At 38.1% G+C, this 15,148-nt stretch overlaps 1 protein-coding gene across 2 annotated transcripts in view; it reads left to right on the top strand.

Moving 5' to 3' along the window:
* LOC126001437 (ribonuclease 4-like) overlaps nucleotides 1–15,148 on the top strand; it is a 150,994-nt gene that overhangs the window by 27,690 nt on the left and 108,156 nt on the right. The gene's annotated exons all lie outside the window — the stretch shown is intronic.

Raw genomic sequence — 15,148 nt, 5'->3', positions numbered from 1 at the left:
AAGTGAGGATAAATGGAGACATTGACTAATAATGAGCCTGAGCTTTTCTGCAATAAGCTTTCTTTTATAATACTAGTTAGCCTAGCTTCTTTGAATCCTATCTAAAGGATAGGAATTCAGCATTATATACCACTTTGAACATTTAAATATTGCTCATTCATCTTAATTATCCCATAACACTAGTATTGTTCCATGTAGGAAAAATCATGTTAAAGGATATACTAAAAGACATAAAATTACTGGAAAAGAGAAGACAAGAAATAACTGGCTTCTAAGACCAGTTATTTTTACGTATATTGCATGAAATGCTTTGAAAGTTCTGTTTTTTGATATTACCACAAATCAACTGTTGGGGGGAATATAACAATCTTGGAACTACATATATTAGCAAAATGAAAGCTCTGTTTTGTATAACTGGACAACTTTACTATGTTTGGGTCTAATAATGTCAAGAAATAATGCAAGGAATTTTCTTTCTGTCATGTCAAATTTTGACTCACCCTAATAAGTCAGATTATTAAAAAAAAGTAGCAGATCAGTAAGTCTTATTCACTCTTCTTGACCATTTTACACTCTTTCTTTGTAATAAAGGGCTTATCTGAATACACCCAAGAAAAATGCTGTGGTTTTTGTGTGTAAACTATTTTCTATGTTTTTTGAATTCTCCTATAGCTTATGAATGAGAAGTTGAAACTTCATTTTGAAATCTCTTTCTATGAATTGACAGTCTGAAAGAAAATTTAAGACTACCACATACTCTTAGAATCATAATCAGACTGAACTTGCCTGTCCTGGAAAGTCACACAGGAAAAATTTCTACATGCTGTGAGGAAAGTAACCCACCAACTTCTTGATCTCTGCTACTGACCAGAAAGCAATTATGGGTAGATCAAACAATGAGTATGTAACCTAAAAATCAAAATCAGAGAATAAAATTTTAACTATTCTGAAGCTTTGACTTAGTGAATAATTGGCAATTGGGAATATTCAATACCTCAAACCCCACAACTGATAACCAAAAATACTGTTAAAATTTTATTGATTGTTTTGATAAATTATACTATCTGATGACAAAGGAGTTTATTATTCCATTTTCTTCCCAGAGTAGTAGAGAATTCTCTCAATAAAATGTGTTGGGTTATTCCTGAGCTCCTCACTTTGATTATTTAATAACTTGTTTAACTTTCTTTTCTTTCTTTCTTTCTTTTTTTTTTTTTTTTTTGGTTTTTGGGTTACACCTGGCAGCGCTCAGGGGTCACTCCTGGCTCCACACTCAGAAATTGCCCCTGGCAGACTCGAGACCATATGGGATGCCGGGATTCAAACCACCAATCTTCTGCACGAAAGGCAAATGCCTTACCTCCATGCTATCTCTCCGGCCTCAAATTGTTTAATTTTCAAGGAGACCTTTTATTATGATGACATGAAATATATAAATACATGCACTTTAGTAACTCCATAAATTACGGTAAAAGATGAAAGCCTATTGGATGAATGACTTCAACCCAGAATCCTCTAGGTTACTCAGGAAATGATTCTTCTTGAAAACGATTATTCCATGTCTCCCTCTTTTCCTTTTCTGAATATTTATAAATAAATTGTGGAACAGTGTTGTATAAAGACACTAATTGCTAAAGATGGAAAGGATTAAACCAAAAATATTTGAATTTCAATAAATTGCAATGTGGTTTAGATTCCATGAGTACAATCTTTCCCCTTTAAGTGAGGTTTCACTTTATAGTTCAAGCCAATAACCTATTTACAATGTGATTTTATTAAAGAGAATCTATATTACCTGATATAGGCATATAATTCAATTAAAAATAAATTGGGACTGGGGACTGGAGAGATAGTACAGTGGGTAGGGTACTTGTCTTACATGTGACAGATCCAGGTTCCATTCTCAAATCTTATATGGTTCCCCAAGCACCATCAGAAGTAATTCCTGAGTGCATAGCCATCAGTTGAGTGGCCCAAAAATTAAAAGAAAAAGTAGAGGAAATGGAGGAGAGCAGGGGAGGAAAAGGAAGAAAAAGAGGTGGAAGAGGAGGAATAAATGGGGGGAGAAAGAGGAAACAGGGCAGGTGACCAACAATTCTTGGCCAACAGTGATATCCCATATTAGCTTTAATGTTCACATCTTTGATGCTTCGTGATGAAATAGTATATTATTGGATCTTTTAAAAGTAGGTGTAATTCCCCATGGAGAACAGTCTGGAGAGTGCTCAAAGAACTCAGAATTGAGCTGCCATTTGACCCAGCAATTGCTCTTAAGGTATATACCCCCAAGTTGGAAGGACATTCATTCCAAAATACGTGTGCACCACACTATTTATCGCAGCACTCAGTATAATAGCCAAGTCTTGGAACCAACCTAGATGTCCAACAACAGATGAATGGATCATTAAGATGTGGTGTTCATACACAATGGAATATTACATAGCAGTCAGAAATGATACAATCACAGACTTTGCAGCAACATGAATGGACCTAGAACATATTATGTTAAACGAAGTAAGTCAGAAGACAAAAGATAAACACAGAATGATAGCACTATTCTGAAGCACCTAGAACATACACCATATATACAACTTATAATACTCAACAATCAAATAACAGGATATAATACGGTAGAAACTTCAAACATGGTAATACTCAACGTATACTCGGGAGCAGTGCCCAAAATACATAAAAAAGGAACAACACAAACTCTTGACTACACATTATACCACAAAGAAACCAGAAACAGTAGAAACAGCAGCATAGAGAGAACAGGTAATTGTTCAGCCTTCTACTACAAAGGCCCATAATAATCCCTTAGAGATCTTATACAGGATCACAGGTAAAGTATACCATGGGAAATCACTGACTCCAAAGGAAACATCCCATAACACTATGTTTTAATGCCTTAATCTTACTATATTTAAAAAACCTCTCAGCTTTTCTGTCCACAGGCGTTCTTGGATACAAAGGGTGGACAAACTAAGATGGCATCTCGGGGCTCAATCACATGAGATACCATACCGAGCTTGCACTATGAGAATGTCCCGAGAAAACTCTTTAACATACACTTTATCTCTAGGTTATACCTTCTTTTACGATTTGAAGCATGTGACCAGTCAGACCATCGAAGCAGCAACTGTGACATACAGACATACTACAGACCCTACTCATTGAACACATTCAAACAAACTAGCATTCCCTTGCTATTTTCTCCTCTCTTCTCACTACTTTCTTTTTCTTTTCTTTTTTTTTCTTTTCTCTTCTCCCTTTCTTTCTAATGTATTTTCTCTTTTCTTCCTTCCTACCCCTTCCATATATTTTCCCCTTTCCCCCCTTTGGAAATCCAACTATCCCTTCACTCCTCAGTCCCATCCAGACCTCCCACCATATTAAAGCTCTTTCTCCCTTAGTTCTTAATCCATTAGGCATCAAGACTGATCTCCTACCCCAACGAACCAGTACCCAGCACCCAAGCGAAGGGACACCCAGTCTATAGTTAATCCCGTGACAATATACCCCAAGGGTGGAGAAACCCCATAACGCTTAGGCAAAGTGAGTTCCTTTTCAAATGACCCCAATATTTACTGTGCCAGTGCAGGAGGGGAAAAAAGGGCAAAAAACACAAAACATTTTTTATCTTTTATATATTATTTTTTTCTTTATTTATTATTATTATTATTATTATTATTTTTATTTACCTATCTACTTTTTGTCGATTTCTTTGTTTCGGTGTGGTTATTGAAGTTGCTGTCCCCATTTATATTTATATTGTTTTTTTTTTCTTCTTTTCTTTTCTTTCTTTAGGTGCTCTGCCATGTTTTTTAACTCAAGACCATGGCTTTTTTGGTGGTGTCTACTGTTATCACTGGAGTGTTCACTGGATATTTGACACTTCTTTTTGTACTGTTGGGGGTGTTTCATCTTCTTTTTCTCCTTTATCTCTCAAATCGACAATGAGAGCCTCTAGAATGATTCCGCCCATTTTCGGCATATTAGACTTTTACCCCAGTTTATTACTTTTCTCTTCTTCAAATAAAACCACATAACTTGAACAATGTAGTCCTTCCTCCCAGTTAGAGGGGGAAATAAGGGAGGCACCAAGCCCAAGACTACTAAGTAGTAAGCTAGGTACAGAGGGGACCACATATTCTTGCAGCCCTGGGGGTGAGGGAGGAGGATATGGGAGGTAAGACGAACACGGAGGTGTAGGGAGGACAAATCAGTGATGGGAACCTCCCTGATTTTATGTAAATATGTACTTATAATATTATTGTCAACAATATGTAAACCACTACGATCAAAATAAAAATTATATTAAAAAAAAGTAGGTGTAATTCTTGGGGCCAAGGGTTATTATAGAGCATATGCTTAGAATGTTCTTTACCTGGCTTCAATTCCTGATACCTCATAGTTCTCTGAGTACTATCATGTGCAGTCCTGGAGGTTCCCAAGCTATGAACCTGGAGCTATCAGTATCATATACATTGTATCTTAGGGCCTTTCCACTGAGCTTGTGACCTGCTTGGCCAAGAACTCTTTGTGGGACCTTCATATCTCCTGAACATCAATTAGGATCTATCCCCCACCAAAGAAAGAAAGTATGCCCCACCATTTGTGACAAAATGGATAGACCTGAAGGACATTATGTTGAGTGAAATAAACCATGACTACAAAGACAAGTACTGTGTGAATTTACTCATCTGTGGAGCAAAAGATATTCAGTTCCTATATGAGGGAGGGAGAAACTAATACTAGGTAAGGGATAGAAGGTTTTCATTATGTAATTGAATGACTGCTAGACATAGCTTAGTGACTATAGGACTTTTTTTGGAGTGAGTGTGGACACTCTTCCCCACCTTATATTTCCAGAAGCCCTGGCAGCTGAAACCATACCCCACAAAAGCCACAGTATCAGCAATAATATTTGGAAATTTTGGACAGCTCCATTTTTGTTAAATACTATCATCCCCATAGAGACCAATCTCGATGCCAATGTGTATCTGCCAATGTTAGAAACAAAAGCAGTAACATTATGGTCAACTAGTAATAAGATCTTACTAGATCTTCTGACAACTATTTAATGACCTCATTGGAGATACAGTAAGTTTCTCAACTTTCCTTGTCTCTGTACTTCTTTTTTTTCCCTATTATTTCTTTTTTCTTTCTTTTTAAAATAATTTCTCTTCCACTTACCTGAAACAAATGTATTATGATCAACTATGTCAACTATGTAATATAGACTCTTTAAGTAAAGTAAAAAAATTTTTTAATGGTTTTTGGGTCACACAGGCAGTGCTCAGGCGTTACTCCTGGCTCTATACTCAGAAATCGCTCCTGGCAGGCTCAGGGGGACCATATGGGATGCTGGGATTCGAACCACCGACTTCTACATGCAAGGCAAAACGCCTTACCTCCATGCTATCTCTCCAGTCCCAAGTAAAGTAAATTTTATTTTAAATAGCTCTTGAGTCTTTGGGGCCTTGCTCATCTTTCAGCTTGAAATAATTATCATAATAAAGTGGTATATCTCAGGTGTTGTCTCCTGAATCATATATTATTTTTTCTTCTTGGCTAGGGCCACACACAGTAGTACTCAGGGCTTTCTCCTAGCTCTGCACTCAGGGATCACTCATGGCTGGCTCAGGGGACCAGATAGGGAATTGGGGGACCCAAATTGGGTTAGATATGTACAAGGCAAGGGCATTACCTGTTATACTATCTCTCTGGTGTCCCTTCTTTATATTCTTATTGATAAATTGTATATAATGATAACTAGAAAAATGCCCTTTGATAACTGTGTGTGTTTCAGTAGGTTTAAGGAAGCATTACAAGGAAATTAGGCCAGATAAACATCATCTTTCAGAGTTATGGATTTCAGGAAACGAAAGTTTCCGGCTTAGAAAATATTTCCCGGGTTATCTACTTTCCTTTAAAAGATGACAGCTGGGGCCAGAGAGATATCATGGAGGTAAGGCGTTTGCCTTTCATGCAGAAGGTCATTGGTCGAATCCCGGCATCCCATACAGTCCCCCGAGCCTGCCAGGAGCGATTTCTGAGCGTGGAGTCAGGAGTAACCCCTGAACGCTGCCGGGTGTGACCCAAACAACAACAACAACAACAACAACAACAACAACAACAAATAAACAAAAAAGATGACAGCCAATGGAGATGCGGCTTAGTGGTACAATGTGAGGTCCTGTAATACTTTAAGCCTCACTACTTGAAGAAGAAGAAAAAAAATGCAAAATGAAAAAAAAGGACAGCAACTTTTTCCACTTCACTGACAATAAGATTTTTCCCTTTAATGTTTTATTTTATATTTATATAAATTATTTAATTGAATCACCATATGATACACAGTTACCAAGTTGTTTATGTCTGAGTTTCAGTCATCCAATGTGCAACACTCTTCATTAGTGCACAATTTCCACCACCAATATTTCCAGTTTTCCTACCACACTCCTTGCCCACTCTCCTTCCTGCCTCTACGGTAAACATTCTCTCTCTCTTTTTCTTTTAGATATTGTAGTTTGTAATATTGTTTCTGAAGAGGTATCGTGAATATCATTTTATCTCCTTACTGCACCAGTTCTTGTGCAGAGTGATAATTTCTATCAATGGCAATAAGTTTTATATACCATTCTCTTTGGATACACTATCTAGAAATTTATCTTAAAATAGTGCTATCTATACAGTGCTATCTATAAGGGGATTGGTTTCCCATTCTGGGTTTAAGAAAGAAGGAGAAACCTGGAAAAGTTTGGAATTATCAAAATGAACATCTATATTTTACAATTTTGTTCTATCTGAAGATACATGGCATATTTTCAGTTTAAAGAAGTATTTTATTATCAAATGAGATATCCTCTAAGCTAAGAGTCAAATGGCAAAATGTATATACTATGTTTTTAGCATCTGTATTGTGCAGTTGGCAGAAGTGATATGGCACAGGGATGTGTGATTCAGAATATGCTTAGATATGATTTGAGCTATATGAATGTTTAAGGTATGCTATTTAAATATGTCTAATATGACAGCATTTTTTTCTGATTATAATATAGACATTGCTAGTAGTGATAAGCAGAATAAGCTGAAGGTTATGGGAGGAGCTGACTAGGGACAATACAGACAGTTCTCAGTCAAAATTGGTTTACTATCTTTTCTTATGTGTTGGTACTTGAATTTTGGCTTTAATAAAATAAACGTAACAAGGTACTCATCTTCATCTCCTCTCCTTAACTCCAATAGATGAGGATTTTTATAAAAGCACAAGACACTCTGAAGTGGGGAATTGGCTCAACAGCCAGAGTACAGGATATCTGTAAATCCATAGCTTACAGAGGAATTTTAACTCAACTAGCAGGATGAAAGGTATGTGTGGTTAGTTTGAAAACCACCACACTTTGAAGAGCTTTGAGAGAAAGTAGGAGAAGATGGGGGAAAATGTGAAGTTTGAAAACTTATTTATCCTTCAATTATACCATGAGATGATTATAATGTAACAATTATAATATAATGCAACCACTACTCTGAACAAGTGGGGCCGGAGAGATAGCATGGAGGTAAGGCATTTGCCTTTCATGCAGAAGGATGGTGGTTCGAATCCCGGTATCCCATATGGTCCCCTGTGCCTGCCAGGGACAATTTCTGAGCATAGAGACAGTAGTAACCCTGAGTACTGCCGGGTGTGATCCAAAAACCAAAAACCCAATACCCATCAGATAAGGGGCTAATCTCCAAAATATACAAGGCACTGACAAAACTTTACAAGAAAAAAAATCTAATCCCATCAAAAAATGGGGAGAAGAAATGAACAGACACTTTGACAAAGAAGAAATACAAATGGCCAAAAGACACATGAAAAAATGCTCCACATTGTAGGGTACTTATCTGAGACCCACCCATTTCTGGGAGGGGTCTTGGGAACCGGATAATAGGTGTGACTTTACCTGCAAAGCCCGGCCCATTCCTGGGAGGGGTCTTGGAATAGGTAGATAAACCCGGAAGCCAGGGGATTAAGGGGCTTTTGGCTTTTGGCCCTGCTGGGCGCTCTGAGGAAGATGGCTGAAAGAGTTTAGACGCAGGGTAGCCTGGAATGGCTAAATGCTTAAAAGGTTATGAAATAGGCCACACACACGTGGTGGCTAGGGCATGAATAAAGCTGATGGTTCCTAATGCCTGCCTGTGAGTGAGTCTTGATTACGCTGATTACCTGGGCCTGGAACCCGCCGGCTGCATGGGGGTTGCTGAGCCACGTGGCCTGGGATGGCAAACAGAGAAATCCACCTCCATCCATCGCCATCCAGCCCCTTCCTTATATATTTAATACAACACCACATCACTAATCATCAGGGAGATGCAAATCAAAACAATGATGAGATACCACCTCACACCACAGAGAATGGCACACATCACAAAGAATGAGAATAAACAGTGTTGGCGGGGATGTGGGCAGAAAGGAACTCTTATCCACTGCTAGTGGGAATGCCGTCTAGTTCAACCTTTATGGAAAGCAATATGGAGATTCCTCCAAAAACTGGAAATCAAGCTCCCATATGATCCAGCTATACCACTCCTAGGAATATACCCTAGGAACACAAAACTACAATACAAAAATCCCTTCCTTACATCTATATTCATTGCAGCACTATTTACCATAGCAAGACTCTGGAAACAATGGAATATTATGCAGCTGTCAGGAGAGATAAAGTCATGAAATTTTCCTATACATGGATGTACACAGAATCTATGATGCTGAGTGAAATAAGTCAGAGAGAGAGAGAGAGAGAAAAACGCAAAATGGTCTCACTTATCTATGGGTTTTAAGAAAAATGAAAGACATTCTTGCAATAATAATTTTCAGACACAAAAGAGAAAAGAGCTGAAAGTTCCAGCTCACCTCAGGAAGCTCACCACAAAGAGTGATGAGTTTAGTTAGAAAAATAACTACATTTTGAACTGTCCTAATAATGAGAATGTATGAGGGAAATGGAAAGCCTGTTTAGAGTACAGGCGGGGGTCGGGTGGGGAGGAGGGAGATTTGGGACATTGGTGATGGGAACGTTGCACTGGTGATGGGTGGTGTTCTTTACATGACTGAAACCCAAACACAATCATGTATGTAATCAAGGTGCTTAAATAAAAAAAAAAACTGGTACATATACACAATGGAATATTATGCAGCTGTCAGGAGAGATGAAGTCATGAAATTTTCCTATACATGGATGTACATGGAATCTATTATGCTGAGTGAAATAAGTCAGAGAGAGAGAGAAAAACACAGAATGGTTTCACTCATCTATGGGTTTTAAGAAAAATGAAAGACATTCTTGCAATAATAATTTTCAGACACAAAAGAGAAAAGAGCTGGAAGTTCCAGCTCACCTCAGGAAGCTCACCACAAAGAGTGATGAGTTTAGTTAGAGAAATAACTACATTTTGAACTGTCCTAATAATGAGAATGTATGAGGGAAATGGAAAGCCTGTTTAGAGTACAGGTGGGGGTTGGGTGGGGAGGAGGGAGATTTGGGACATTGGTGATGGGAACGTTGCACTGGTGATGGGTGGTGTTCTTTACATGACTGAAACCCAAACACAATCATGTATGTAATCAAGGTGTTTAAATAAAATATAAAAAAAAGAAAAAAAATGTCTGAACAAATGTAAGTTAGAAAAGTTGTTTTATGGTTGGAGAGACAGAAGGAAAAGGAAAAAGACATTTGAATACAGCCTTTAAAGGGGTGTAGAGGCGCATTTTTCAGGCTTTGGTTCAATCTGACTCCTCTGCAAAATTAAATTAAATTAAAATTTAAAGAAAAAAGAGAGAGAAAGTGGCTAAGAAGACAAATGACTATTTAGAGTGTATTTTGGGCTAAAATATACCTGTAAAAGTATTAAAGGATATTTTTAAATTATAAAGGTAAAATATGAATGTTTAAAGACTAAGACTTTACCATTGAATACATTAATAGTCATTTTAAACTCATTAATTAATGAGATAATCAGTAAAATGTCAGAAACAGTTCAAATGTGATACTGATTTACAGAATTTATGTTTCCTGCTGGACAAAAATTATTTGTATTACTATGAACAGGAAACATCTGTGTTATCACTTTTGTACAATTTTACTTCTACCCTACAAGATGTTTTCCTCTACAGTGTTTCTTCATTCCTCGTGGATATGCTAGTTAGCTCCCAGAAATTCAATTATATAATACCTTGTAATTCATTTCTCCATAATTAAACCTTGCACACATTTTATGCTCTGAAGATAAGAAGAAAATTGTAAGAAATAATTTAACTTAGTAATGAGACAAAATATTATGCACTAACATTTGGAAGCCATATTAAATGTCAGCTCTGCAGAAACAATAAAACTAAACCTCACAAAGAAATTTGGAACTTAGTATCAGCCTCTGACTTACTGTTCTGGTCATTCACTGCTCAGATGCCTGATACTGAAATACCTCAGCAATCATGGAAGAGGGGTTCCTAAAAGGTATGAAAATGACTGAAAATTGTAGTAAATAACTAAGATACTAATCTTATGTAATTTTAGTTATCAGGGGCTGGGTCTATTACTTCTTCAGCCAACAAGGATATAAAGGTCTAGAAAAAGGTAAATAACTGGAATTAGACAAACACCTTTAGCACAGAATGTGGAGAAGACATAGATGTGATTACATTTTCTATCATGGATCTACTTCAGAACCCTTAATTTTGCATTAGCATTGTAAAGCTGGAAAAGGGCTAAGCCCACCATCAGCATTCATTCCTTATTGAAAGGGCGTCTGTTGGGATTTAGCACATATTACTCCAAAATATAAAAATTTGTCATACTGTATATTTCCAATTAAAATAGTTTGAGAAATGGTAATTTTCTACCCTTTTTCTGAAGCACTTTCTAAGATTTTCATGTGAGAGATAACCTCCCTAGAGGAAACCTTTCCTAGAGGAAGAGATTATTCATACCTCTAAAACTGGATAAACTGAAAAGAATCTGAACAGATTTCTTAAAGCCCCTTCCCCCATTCCCTCTTCTCCTTCACTATTAGCTCATACCTTTTGTTCAATCACATCTTTGACTTTCCACTCTTCATCAAACAAGATAAAAAGCACAGATTTAACCTCTGCCTTGGGTCTATTATTTTAGTAAGTCTCTGTTTATGTAAAACACACCATATAACTTTATATAGTTTTATCTTCATATTCTTATTACAGTGGCTCAGCTAGTAATTTAGAAGAGTAGATGTGTTGCTGGTAAAGGCTCCACAGTTGGTTTATGAGAAGTGGGGAGGAGAGCAGTAACAGCCTAAAAAAGGTTGTTTTCTCTCTACCAACCCTCTGGGGGAAGCAACTGGGAGATTTAGAAGTAATGAAAGTCTGCCCCAGGAGGCAGTTATCAAATTGCACCTGATGTCTACTTTTTCTGCACAGCTTGGGAGGTGATTCTTAGCACCTGATATCTCAGGTAGTCATGAACTGAGGCTGGAACAAGTAATTACTCTTTGAAGAAAAGGAAAGTCAGTCCTAGACCTAATCCAGACTTTTGGGTCTGCCACTTTTTCCTCACAGAAAAAAGTTTTAGGAGAGAAAAATAATAAAGCATGATGAGTTTATTGGAAAATAAAGAAAGAGAAGGGAAGGAAAGTTAAGATACATGCTCATGAGGGAACATGGGGTTCCTCATAGTGGAATATTCATCTCAAGAGGAGAGGTGTGAGGGCATGTGTACAGGCAATGTGTGCCAGACAGCATGACCATTGGTGATATATGCATGCTCTTTCTTTGTCCTGGTTAGTTTGCTTACACTTTTCCCAAACTTCTCTCCCTCAACCCATTTCTAGGCTGCAAAGGAGAAAGTGGAGTTGCAGTTAATGGCCTTCTTTGTATATTCTTTCATGGCCTGTATTCCAGGAGTGGGACCTTTCTTCTCAGGGGGTCCAGCCACCTCTCCTCTCTGGCAGTTTCCTCACACTTAGCGTGGAATTCTATAACTCAATGACTTTTTGGGATTCTTTATCTCAAAGGCCTTCATGCCTTTAGGCTGGTTGGTGTTTCAAACTGTATTCTCCTCATCCTACCTGGCTGCAATAGAAGGGAAAGGTATTTTTCTCTTTACATTTTTCAAGACTTGGAATAATTTAAGAGGTCATAAACACCTCTCCATCTATTTTACACCTTGGTAAGATAAGAATCAAAACTTCATCTCAGGAATCAGGTAGGAGTCCAGTCTTGAGAAATTGGTTACTGCATGACAAGCAGTATCAGTTGAGAATAATGATTCTCAACTAGGAATGGGTATGAGGATAACCATATGACTTATTAAAGATATAACTTATGAGCCAGTATTAATATATTATTATATAGATATTATACTTTACATAGATTCATTCTTGTTTGAGAGATAGCTCAATGAACTGGAACACATGCTTGGCATGTGGGAGGCCTGGATTTAATCCGAGCACCATATGTCATTTCAAACACTGCCAGGGAGCAACTAAAGCACAGACCTGGTAGCTCTCAAGTACTGTTAGTTCTGACCAAAATAATCAAACCAGGGGCCAGAGCGATGGCGCAGTGGTAGGGCATTTGCCTTGCATGTAGCTGACTTAGGACAGACGGCAGTTCGATCCCCCAGCATCCCATATGGTCTCCCAAGCCAGGAGTGATTTCTGAGTGCATAGCCAGGAGTAACCCCTGAGCATCATTAGGTGTGGCCCAAAAAAAGAACCCTAAAAACAAAAAAAAATCAAACCAGAACAAATCAATTCTTTGCGTTGTACAATTTTATAGGTTTTTTTTGATAAATGCATAATGTCATTATTGAAAAGGAAAATGTTTCCTTTGACACCGTCAGGGTCCCTGACTAGGTCTGAAAATAAAACTGATAAGATTCACAGGAGAGGGCCAGAGAGGTAGTATAACTGTTAAGATGTGTGCAGCAGACCTGGTTCAGTTCCCCAACACCAGTCATTGAGCTTCACTAGAGACCATTCTTAAGCTCAGACCCAGAAATAGCTCCTGAGTGTGGCAGGTGCCACCACCCCTTCAGAACAAAAAAAGATCAACAGGAGAAACACCATACAAGTGTTACTAAATTTCTGCATATGAATGACAATATTCATAAGACCATGGACTTCCAATAAATTCACCAGAGCAGGAAGCTGTGTATCTTATTTTGTGGGTGACCACATCCAGTGATGCTCAAGGATCACTAGCTTTTCTCTCAGGAATCTACTTGCAGTGTTTGGGGGAAATGTATAGTGCCACAGCATACATATACTTTTAGGGGAGTTGGGACCGGTGAGGTGGCACTAGAGTCAAGGTGTCTGCCTTGCAAGCACTAGCCACGGAAAGCACCACGATTCGATCCCCCGGCATCCCATATGGTCCCCCAAGCCAGGGGCAATTTCTGAGCGTGTAGCCAGGAGTAACCCCTGAGCATCAAAAGGGTGTGGCCCGAAAAACCAAAAAAAAAAAACAACAACAAAACTTTTAGGGGAGCTCAGCCCACCAGATGTATTCTCAGATTTTCCGTGTGGGGAGTACTGAAATAACCCCCATGGCATTCCTCAAAAGGCCCGTTGTGCATGCCTTTTTCCCCTGCGTGGATGGTTGAGGAATTTCCGAAGAGATGTTTGGAATTACATTTTTGGTCATTATTTGGCTATCTCTCCTTTGAAAATCTCAGGCATAATTGTAGCCTCTATCAAATAATTTGGCACAGAAATTCCAGCACCAAAGAATACTTTTCTGGATAATAGCCAGTCCTAAAAGCATAGACAATACTTTTTCTCTTTTTCAAATATGTCCTTGTAGCTGCAGTCTCTGGTATCAAGGGCTATTGACTCTCCTTTAGAAATAGGAAAACACATTTTAGGGGATTTGGCTTCTTCCTTTACTTGACTTTTAAAACAATAGAGCCCAGCTCAGCAGAAGACCAAGTTCCTAGATATTTTCTACTTCCTCCTAATCCTGATTTACATTTGAAGTAAGCTTGCAAAGAGCTGCTTTGAGTTGTAACCTTCTCTTTTGTAACTTAGAATTTTTACAGTCACACTCATAGCTTAGGTATTGTCACTGTTGTACTTTGCTTTGTGATTATAATTATTCTTCTCTACATTTATGGCTAGTTTTATTCCTATAAATTCCCCTGCTCAAAAAATTAAACTTGTCGCACTCCTTCTAGAGATGTGTAGACCCCACATACTCTGTGTGTGGTTTCATTATTTCATATTTCATATTTGTCCATTTTGTGTGCCCGCTTTCTTTCATGAAGGAATTTTCATCCCCACTAGAATATGCTGAGACGCAAGATGCCTGCAGCAGTATAGGGTGCTGGAGATCAAACCCAGGTTGGCTCTGTGCAACACAAATGTCCTATGTACTGTAATATCTCTTCAGCCCCAGGAAATTATATCTTCCAGACAATTGTGAAAAACTGATTAGGGGTAGTGAAAAGATAACAAGAACAAGAGTAACAAGAATTAACAAGGTAACAAGAATTCTTGCTAAAAAAAACTCTTTTGGTCACATTTTATTTCTTTAGTGATATGGATATCTCACTTTTACCAGGTAAACCTTTTTTTTAATTATCTTTATTCAAACACCGTGATTACAAATATAATTGTAGTTGCATGATTACAGTCATGTAAAGAACACCCCCCTTCACCAGTGCAGGATTCCCACCACCAATTTCCCAGATCTACCTACTCCCCACCGAACCCACACTTGTACTTGAGACAGGCTTTTTTTTTCTTCTCTTATTCATTAATTCACATTTTTATGATAGTTTTCAGTGTAGTTATTTCTCTAACTGCACTTATCACTCTATGTGGTGAGCTTCATGTCTTTAGCTGCACCTGCAGGGTCCGGAAAACCCGATTTCCAGCTGCCAGGTGTAGTGTAATGAAAAGACTCAAGCCCAGCAATAATGCAAGCGAATTCCGTATATTATCTGACCAGTCAGGGTCCGAAACGTACCCGTGGCAGAGTAGAGGTTTGTGGACCCTGAAACCTTAAGCCAGTCTCTTTTTATACAGAATTTAGACAGGTTGATTTATTCTTATTATCAAAGCACAATCTTAAAAGAAATAGGAATGAGCACTGATGTAGGAGAACTGCGCCGGGGGTTGTGAGATA

This window comes from Suncus etruscus, chromosome 2 (assembly GCF_024139225.1).
Source record: "Suncus etruscus isolate mSunEtr1 chromosome 2, mSunEtr1.pri.cur, whole genome shotgun sequence".
NCBI classification, from domain to species: domain Eukaryota; kingdom Metazoa; phylum Chordata; class Mammalia; order Eulipotyphla; family Soricidae; genus Suncus; species Suncus etruscus.
The sequence above is the reverse complement of the archived record's forward strand: the minus strand, read 5'-3'. Positions and strand labels throughout refer to the sequence as shown.